Source organism: Sinocyclocheilus anshuiensis, unplaced genomic scaffold (assembly GCF_001515605.1).
Source record: "Sinocyclocheilus anshuiensis isolate Anshui unplaced genomic scaffold, SAMN03320099.WGS_v1.1 scaffold6, whole genome shotgun sequence".
NCBI classification, from domain to species: Eukaryota; Metazoa; Chordata; class Actinopteri; order Cypriniformes; family Cyprinidae; genus Sinocyclocheilus; species Sinocyclocheilus anshuiensis.
Window position 1 is genome coordinate 693,130 of NW_015547668.1, and position 10,647 is coordinate 703,776.

Sequence of the window (10,647 nt, forward strand, 5' to 3'; positions counted from 1 at the left end):
AGCCGGCATTGTAGTCTACTCTCCCAGGATCAGGAAACAGTCCTCCATAAAATGTGCTGCACACATCTGGTTGAACCAGTGGTGTAGTCTACGTGATATGCAGGATTTGCATATACCCACTTAAAAAAGCGTGCGGATACATAATAACATTGTTTTGTGACAGACCTTTCACACGTTCATTCATAAATTCACCCTGTCTGTGTTGCGAAGCACCGACTTCTTGATAATCACGCTGTGTTTCTTTTGACGACTATTGCTATTGTGCAACTCTTGCGCAGCATTGAGTGTGCAAGCTTGAAATGAATTAATGTGAATCACTAAAGGAGATATGAAATGATTACACTCTTTCAGTGTTTTCGTAAGCCTGCCCCTGAAGCTGCCACTGCTTCGGGTGACACTGCAAACAGATGACAGGAACGTTACCATTATAGAAACGACAGAAAATGAACCAGATAAGGCTGATATTATCCTACGCGATACAGAAAACGAGGCTGATGCTATCGTAGCTTTACCTGGTACGTCAAAGTAGCATATACATATGACTGATCATTTCGCTAGATAGGACCCTTATTCCTCGTCTGGGATCGTGTAGAATGCTTTGAAGCTGCACTGAAGCTGCAATTTGGACTTTCCACCCAGTGAACCCCACTGAAGTCCACTATATAGAGAAAAACCCTGCATTTTAATTCAGAAGTGAACTAATCCTTTAAGGAGTCCAATATTACTTCGTAATGGGTAGGCTAATTTTTGTTATTGTTCAGAAGGTGCTCCTGATTTTTTTTCTGTGCTCCTGTTTTTATTTTTTTGTACAAATTAGCAGCACAAGTGCTCCTAAAAATAAAAGTAAGCGTAGAGCACTGTTTAGTGAGTGTGGTGGTGCTTATGAAGTGCTGCTCTGGGACGGGTGAGTATGAGGCTGGGAGGGAAAAATCACAGTATACTCACTATAAAAAACTAGACTACACCACTGGGTTGAACTGTTCTGGAACAGTGTTGTAAATACAACTTAACCACTGATTTCTAGTCGTGTCTTCTTTTGGAAGGCCAAAAAACGTAGTTTCACACAGCGGGCTAGAGTGAGCGGAGGCCGGGCTTTTGAACGGTGCGGCCGGCGGATTCGACGAAGGAGCGTCCGGCGGGTTTGCGGCAACCACATGTGACGACCCCGGGCTGGACTCCGCTTCGTCCACGGTGAAAGCCGATCCGGCGATCCACAGCGCGAAGTTGATGTATTTCCTCAGCGACCAGCACGTATCAGCTCTAGGCATGACAAAGCGAATATCGTCCTCTTTTGGAAGACCAAACAAAGTAGTTTCGCTTTCACAACGAAACACAGCGCCTTCACGACATTGAAATCGCATCATATGACCCCTTTAACATCCAAGATGAGCTCCTGGACATTTGGGTCAAAGCACACCCAATCAACACGTACTGTATACATACACATATCCATACACCACCTATTGTAGTAACAAACACATCATCCACATCAGTGGGGTAGCCATTACCATTTCAAACAAAGTTGACCATTTCCTTTCTCTCTATCAGAGCATTAGAGGAAGTCTCTGTGCTGAAATATTCATGACAGTGCCCCACTGCAACCTCACCAGCAACAGCATCGACAAGTATACAAGTATGAACTTCCTCACCATGGCTGGTCTTAGTGCATAACCCTGAAAAATGTGGTGTCCTAACCTTGCTAAACTCCCATAGGAAAGAAAAATCATGTGTGAAACCTCTTTAATGTCTCAGTTGTTTCTCCAAGACAGCGCTGAGAGTAAATTGAGATCAAATTGAGACATTTGCACCACAGTGATCTCACAAATGTCTCCTTTAGAGTTTAAGAAGAAATCTCAACAATGTCTCGGACTGTGTTCAAATTTGCCAAGCCACCAAAAAGTCTACAAAAGACAGAAATCATTTACCCTCAACAAATTATCATCTAATTCTCCCAAAACCAAATGATCTGTACTATTTACATAGGTCTATACTCTTACTATATGTCACAAATTGTCTCTGCGTATTTTTATTCCTCCTAAAATGAATTTTAAGCAAAACCTCCAACCAAAAAAAATTCCTCTGGCCCTGCTGAAGTGAATATAGGCTACAGTGTGTACAAAACATCAAGAAAGGTGAATGGCAAACATCTCTTGAGCAAAAATGAATCTAGATGTCCATGTAATGTCAATTGCGCTGTAGTGTAACTCATTGCAGGACAGTAGATGTGTGTCTCCCAGAGACACTTTGAAGTGTTACTGAAGTCCGGAGGATTGAGGAAGCCTGTCGTTGTAATATGGGGGAAGCAGTTGGTGTGGACTTGTGATTGACTTTGATTTTGGCCGTCTGGGTTGAGGACAATAAGAGTTAGAGACTGGGGGGTAAGGATGTGGGGGAGTGGTCACTGACTTATCAATCTCCTCCTATGAAAGCAAGACTTCTTCAGCGGGCTGTAATTGTGTCCTCTAATGACCAGCACTGGAGGGGAGGACAAAGGGAGAGCTATAAAGGATTTTATGGGCTGCCAGTAGGAAACCTTTGGTACAAATTGCTGAGCAAATTAAACTGCCCTGTTGTTTCCTCCGCCCAGCCAAAAGCTTTGTCCAGACTTCATGATGTTGAGCTGGGACCAAAGCAGGCTGAGCCATGGACACCTGCTGGGACCTAATTGGTCCCCGTTGCAGTTAATGGCTTCCTGTGGTTGCATGTTTACTTCTCATTGGTTTTGTATGCTGGGGATTCCCAGCCCTACTAAAAAAGAGCGGCCATTACGAGACCCTCAGATTAGAAAGAAAAACCTCAATTGTTTCAAGATCTCAACTGTTCCTCAATGTTTCAAGCTGTGCATTGATTTGCCAAAATATAAGTCAAGTCAAGTCACCTTTATTTATATAGCGCTTTTAACAATACAGATTGTGTCAAAGCAACTGTACAGCATTAATTAGGAAAATGGTGTGTCAATGCAAAAGGACAACAGTAAACACTCAATTTTCAGTTAAAGGCAGTTCATCATTGAATTCAGTGATGTCATCGTCCAGCTCAGTTCAGTTTAAATAGTGTCTGTGCAATCAAGTCAACGATATCGCTGGAAATGAAGTGTCCCCAACTAAGCAAGTCAGAGGCGACAGCGGCAAGGAACCAAAACTCCCATCGGTGACAGAATGGAGAAAAAACCTTGGGAGAAACCAGGCTCAGTCTGGGGGCCAGTCGAAACCAGCAGTTCAATTCCAGGCTACAGCAAAGTCACATTGTGCAGAGGACTCATCATATAAGAGTCTGCGATCAACAGTTAGAGATCCTCTCTGGATCCTCAGTTTACTCTTTCTGTCACAGAAGCTTGTCAACCTTCAGAGGGCCACCAGACCAACCCTCACACACGATGATGCATACCTGAGGTGTCTGCCTAAAACACGCTACTATCTGGTAAGACCAGCATTATACCCTGCTTTCTCTCTCCGTAGATATTTACTAGGACTTTAAGTGATTAGACTTTAAGTGATTAAAATGCCCGTGATTAACCATCTCTAATCTGGCCTTCATGAGGTTCTGGAACTGCAGAAATAGCTAAAACGACTCGGGTGTCTTCAGAGCAGCAGGGAACAGGAGGTGTTCAGGGTCTGGACAGAACAACACAGAAGCACATGTCAACTTGAGAAGCAACTACAAGCAGTGGGTGAGAGCTGATGCCATGAACAGTGCTGTTTCCACACTGAAACCATTATCAATTCACAGAAGGTAAAACCTATTTGCTTAAAGATATCAAAAAATGAAAAAGTAAGTGTTCCATGTTATTAGATTTTATTTTATTTTTTTAAATAGACAAGGTGCCACAGTAATAATTTGGGCGATATAACTAAAATATTATTGCCATCATTTCAACCAAACAGCCATTGTATCCAAGTTGGTTAAAAAAAAAGTGTGTGTGTGTGTGTGTGTGTGTGTGTGTGTGTGTATATATATATATATATATGCATGTGTGTGTGTGTATGTATATTTGCCTTGATTATTTTTAAAATTAGATTTGTACTATATATATATACAGTATATATATATACAGTACAAATCTAATTTTAAAAATAATCAAGGCAAATAAATGAACATGAAGAGGAATGTTAATCATTTCCATATATGTGCTAATGTAACAATAAATAGCAATAAACAGAAATATTTAGCTACATATATTTTTACTATATATTTTACATGGTTTTTTTTGTTGTTTGTTTTTGAGAGAGAGAGATAACTAAATAAAACAGTGGATTGAGTTGAATGAGTTGTGGATCAATTCATTGAAACTGACTCTTTGAACGTATTCATGGAAAACTTCGCTACTTAAGTTTAAATCTGGAAAATTTTGGATTCTCATTTTTTGTTATTGTCGTTCATGCTGGGCAGAACACAGCAGTAATTCCAGCTCAGATGTGACTCTTGAGGATCTGCTGAAACAGAAGTCTGGGTCTCTCCCGAAACTTCAGATCACACCTGGTGACTCCACAGCTCAAACATGTAAGCTTATGCTCATTCAATCAGTCACTGGCCACAACACTTCAGCTGAATGTAGAATTCAATTGCCTTTCCCCCTTCTTTCTTTGCTTTGCATGTCTTACTTATTCTTACAAAAAAACGTTTTCAGTTCATTTCAGTCAATTAAATAAAAAAAAAAAACCCCTCTATTTAGACTATTTAAAATGCTGCCAGGTTTGAAAAGGCCTGCAACTATCCTTTCTCCCCATGCTGTTTGCCCTGCTGGCCTAACACAAACACACCTTCTGCTGGAAGCCAGTTTAACCTCAACTTTATGGGAAAAGAGAATTGATTGTTCACGTAGCAGTGAGATGACCAAACAGGACCCCCCTCCCGCTCAGTAGTGGAGGAGGATCTCCTTCAGTCAGCACATCATGGACAAACATCTCCCAGGGGAGAATGTCTAATTCATTTCACACACAAAAGAGACTGACCAATTTGGCCTGGGATGTCACATCATGCCAGAGGTCAGGGAATGAGTTCAACTGTTTGGAATAGAGCTCTCTGGAACTTAAACAACCTTTTCCAGCAAAAAGAAAAAGTCTCTCTCTCTCTCTCTCTCTCTCTCTCTCTCTCTCTCTCTCTCTTCATCTATCTATCTCTCTATCTATCTATATGGATGGACAAGCAGACAGACAGACAGACAGATGATAGACAGTCTCTCTCTCTCTCTCTCTCTTCATCTATCTATCTATCTATCTATCTATATGGATGGACAAGCAGACAGACAGACAGACAGATGATAGACAGATGATAGATAGATAGATAGATAGATAGATAGATAGATAGATAGATAGATAGAAAAAATATCTCAGAGAAGCTGATGACAGCCACAATAATTACAGGTGAGCCCAGAAATAGAGATATTTGGTATCTATAAATTACACATTTGAGTCTATTTCTTTTTATATTTACCTCAGATTGTTTGGTTTCTATGAGAGATGCTGAGTCACAATATCTATCTGCCATGTTGAATTTCACACCTTTTTATTTTCAGGATGGACAGTCAAACATGTCTGAGGAACATCGCTCCATCATCACTGAGTTGAAAGGAGAAATATACGGAACAAACTCTTCCAAAATCTTTGTCCACTAACACACCCACATTTTTTTCTTTTCTTTTCCCCAGAGCATTTATTTTTAATTCAACGTTACTGGTCTCTACCCATAGCTAAAACCACTCTTCAACATAATCTTAATTTTATTCTCATTCTCTCTGTCTGTCTTGTTACATTTCTGTTAGCTGCTACACAGTGCTGTGAGGAAACACTGTCCTGCGCTGCAGTGCTCTGGAGGGCCAGTTTGCACCCAGCAGACAAAGTGTGTCCTCACCCGGGTGTGCAGTGTTATCGGGTGTGAGCTGGGCTGTGTATGAGGCTCTTCCTGAGAAGTAGCACATCATTAGGAATATATTAGCAATTCTACGCTCACTCCATTGGTTGCTCACACGTATCGCTCAGGCTTGGCCATGTTGCAAAGTGGGAAAAAGGTGGAGATCCATCTCAATCTGAGAGACGTAGAAAAGAACGATCTTGTCAACCAGGCACTGTGTTGTGTCCATTTGCAATAACGTAAACTTAAAAGATTGAACTTAAAAGAAAGTCTCATTGTCTCAAAGTTCTAAGTCAATAGGGTTGACTGACTTCCGTTGTATGGGTAAAACAATTTAAATATTCTTCAGAAACTTCTTTCGTGTTTTGAAAAGAAGAGAACTGCACAGGCTTGGAACGACATAAGGACATAAGTTTACAAACTTGAGCATTGTAGTCGAACAGTGTGTGTTCAACTCAAGCTGTTCAATGTAACTTTCTGAAAAATAGCTCTCAAATGGTGTTGTAGTGATATAAATTGTTGTCTATTTGTATGTCTACTTTCTTCACAGATGCCAGTCTCAGTAAGAGTGGGTGGAGGAGGGGTGAACGCTTTCCAACAGCAGGGCAAACAGAGTTGGGGACAAGACGAAACTGAGCTCATGTTTCCTGAGGGAAGTGTCAAATCACAGCGTCTCTGATCCCAGTAAGCAGCAGTGAGACAAACACACCTGCAGCAGTCACACACAAACATACATAACCCTCACTTTCATCTACACTTGTATAGACAAGTGAACTTCTAAAATGAGAATTAATGTTTAGAAAAACAATTCTAGATATAATAGTTTTCCTTTTCAAAAATTCAACGATTACAATTAGAACTAAAAGGCTTTTATAAGAGAAAAAAAATCTTTACAGTGTTTGCTCGACAGCACTGATTTCATTACACAATGTACTGATTATATGGTTTGTTCTAAATACATTACGTAACTTCTGCAAGCACACTGCTCAGTGCAGTTGTGAACGGTCTACTTTCTGTTTACCTTCTGAATTAATCTATTTTCAATATCAAGAACTTTTGTAACCTCTGAAAAACTATATATTAGCATTCCCAGTGCTGGATAGATTACTTACAAATTGTAGTCTGTTACTGATTACATATTACATGTTGAAAATTATATTTTGTAATGTAATCAGGATTACTCATTTTAGATGTGTATTCTGAATACTTTTGGATTACTTCTAGATTACTTTTGACATAACTTTTTTTATAGATTTAAATTGGATTACTGTTATAAAAAATAAATAAATAAATAAATAAATGTATCACCATTAACCGACATCAGAGAACATGCAAATGTGTTGTTAAATTATTGAAATATTACCTTTAAATCTCAGGGGGACTTCAAGAAAATAATTTAGGTCAAAGTGGTTTGACTGTCAAAACGTTTGGGAATCCCTGCATCACATTAACAAAAAATGTAAAAAGAGAAGAAAAAAAAAGAATTAGGGAGAATCAATAAATTGTGAATAATTTACTTCCCTTGTGTGAATAATTTGTAATCATGTAATCCATAAAGAAGTAGCTGTAAACTGATTATGAGCATTTAAAATGTAATATAATCTAATTACAAGTACTTCATTTTTGGAATGTAATTAATCTAGATCACATGTAATCAGTTACTACCAGCACTTTTACTAATTCATATTATAATCCATTCCGCTTGGTCCGGTCCGAGTGGCACTTGAACCATTGACAGACAGCATGGGAGTCAGATGCACTAAGGAAGCAGTCTCTATAGCATCAGTTGCTGGCGCAACTCTTAAATCTATGGAACTGAGGTTTACCTGCACAACATCTTGTACCAGCTGGGCTCCATTACACACATGCCACTAAACCTCTCATCCGGGTCATGGCACCACTGTAAACGATTCTGCTTGGGGATCTAATTGACGATTGCCAGCATGGGAGTTGGGCAGACTAATAACAGCACTAAAGACCACAGCTTTTTTAGTGTTAGTCGCTAGTGCACCTATTAAAGCCAGGAGCTGGCCTCTGTTACACTCACGCCTCTAAACCTCACTCTCACCCGGGTCATGGCACCACTGTAACGGTTCTGCTCAGGGAACAAACCGATTATTACCAGCATGGGAGTTGACCACGGATGACAACGGCCTTCTAGTGATAGTTGCTTGTGCATCTCTCGAGGCCAGGGGAATGAGGTTTACCTGCACAGCTACCTCGTACCACCTGGCCTCCATTACATATACAATGCAAAATGTTTTTTATAAGAAGAACCAGTTAAGGACATGTACGTATATGTAATAGTGTTGGTCTGTGAAGTCTAGAAAGTAATCCATCACAAAAAGTCTAAAGGTGAACTAAAGTTCTAACTAAAGTACTAAAGTAAAACTAAAGTCTCAATGGTTTGTGGAAGACTTATTTAATTGGAATACTTAGATATTAAAAAAAATATCTCAACTCAAGTGAACATTGCCTCAATAGAGCTCTTTGGGATATTTGATAAAAATATCTTTGGAAAAAAGCCATGCAGGCTGAAGGTGTGCCAAGCGGTTGATGTCATGGCAGTGGTAACAAAATCTATGAGAGTAAAACAAACATGCACAGACAAATCCAAATGAAACCCTGCGGCTCGTAACGACACACTGATGTCCTAAGACACGAAACGATCGGTTTGTGCGAGAAACCAAACAGCATTTATATCATTTTTTTACCTCTAATACACCACTATGTCCAACTGTCTTTGAGCTTGCGCGCGGCATCCGGTGCGTGAGGTGTGTACGCGCTCTGGCGTAGTTTACGTTAATGGGTGTGTTGATATCCAGCCGAAGAGCAATCAACCATAACTTCAGGCGAGCAGGCTCAGAAGTTGGGAATACGTGGAAAGTCACCACTCCCGAATGAGTTCGCGTGAGACAACGTAATCTTTTAGTTTTAAGTCGGTTTGAACAATCCGGATAAGCGCAAGTAAGTACCATTTTGATTAGCCGTCGTACCTACAATGACAACTTGACAACTTACCTACGTAAACAATGAGTGACGTATACGCGCGAGAGATCACTTCCGGCGCTTGCGTAAACTACGCCAGAGAGCGTACACACCTCACGCACCGGATGCCTGCGCGCGCCCAAAGACAGTTGGACATAGTGGTGTATTAGAGGTAAAAAATTATATAAATACTGTTCGGTTTCTGGCACAAACCGATCGTTTCGTGTCTTAGGACATCAATGTGTCGTCACGAGCCGCAGGGTTTAATTTGGATTTGTCTGTGCATGTTTTTTTTTACTCTCATAGATGTTGTTACCATTGCCATGCATTATACGACCGATAGACTGCAACGGTTAAAGTTAAAAATCATCATATGTGTTCTACTGAAGAAACAAAGTCACCTACATCTTGGATGCCCTGGGGGTAAGCAGATAAACATCACATTTTCATTTTTTTGGTGAACTATCCCTTTAACTGAAAACTATGGGAATTGTTTGAGTCAAACATTTTTACTGAAAATCTAGGAGATATGGCTTTTGGCTGCCTGTTATATGAAAACTTGTGTTAAAGTATTTGACTGCAAGACGCCAGTTGTTGCCAGAGTCCAGACCGCATGGAGGTGAGAGAAGAGGATGAAGAGAAGGAGCAGTGAAGCTGGGATGAGAGTGGAACCTGTAGAAAGACATGTTTTTTCTCACACCTCCCTGTCATTGTGGATGTGTGCAAACAGAGCATTGGTCTGGAGGAGGGAGCGTGATTGCAAACATCAGGCAGACAGAGTTGGGAAGAATCAGCAGTCAGGGGTATTACTTAGCCTTGCGGCCCACTTACAGCTGCAACGCACAAGAAAACACAGTCGGTACTAGACATCTATCACATGGACAAACATGTGAGAATATAGATATAAGATATCTAAACATCTCTCTTTTACATTTTCATGAGAAAATGTATACTCATAAAATGTGTATTCATGAGCTGAATACTTTATTGCATTAGAGAATAAGTATTTCATTTTTTAAGCAAAACATTTTATCTGACCAGTATTTGGGAGACATCAAAATTATTCACATGAGTAAATAAGCATATATATATATATATATATATATATATATATATATATATACAGTGGGTACGGAAAGTATTCAGACCCCCTTCAATTTTTCACTCTTTGTTATATTGCAGCCATTTGCTAAAATCATTTAAGTTAATTTTTTTTCCTCATTAATGTACACACAGCACCCCATATTGACAGAAAAACACAGAATTGTTTACATTTTTGCAGATTTATTAAAAAAGAAAAACTGAAATATCACAGCAATATTCTGTGCGTTCGGAAAGTATTCACAGTGCTTCACTTTTTTCCACATTTTGTTATGTTACAGCCTTATTCCAAAATGGATTAAATACATTATTTATTATTTATTCAACAAAGTATTGAGCAAAGGCTGTGAATACTTGTACATGTGATTTTTTTTGTTTTTTATTTTGAATAAATTTGCAAAGATTTCAAACAAATGTCTTTCACTTTGTCATTATGGGGTATTGTTTCTAGAATTTTGAGGAAAATGATGAATTTAATCCATTTTGGAATAAGGCTGTAACATAAAATGTGCAAAAAGTGAAGCGCTGTGAATACTTTCCAGATGCACTGTGTGTATATATATATATATATATATATATATATATATATTACACTATGAGTCAAAAGTTTTTGAACAGTAAGATTTTTTATGTTTTTAAAGAATTCTCTTCTGTTCACCAAGCCTGCATTTATTTGATCCAAAATACAGCAAAAACAGTAATATTGTG

General features: G+C 39.3%; 1 long non-coding RNA gene across 1 annotated transcript in view; it reads left to right on the plus strand.

Moving 5' to 3' along the window:
- The window catches only part of LOC107702671 (uncharacterized), a 5,405-nt gene extending 1,750 nt beyond the window's left edge, over positions 1-3,655 (plus strand). The window contains exons 2-3 of the long non-coding RNA XR_001635784.1: positions 3,331-3,420; positions 3,541-3,655. This is a non-coding gene — a long non-coding RNA (uncharacterized LOC107702671). The remainder of the gene's footprint in view (positions 1-3,330; positions 3,421-3,540) is intronic.
- The last annotated feature ends 6,992 nt before the right edge of the window (positions 3,656-10,647 follow it).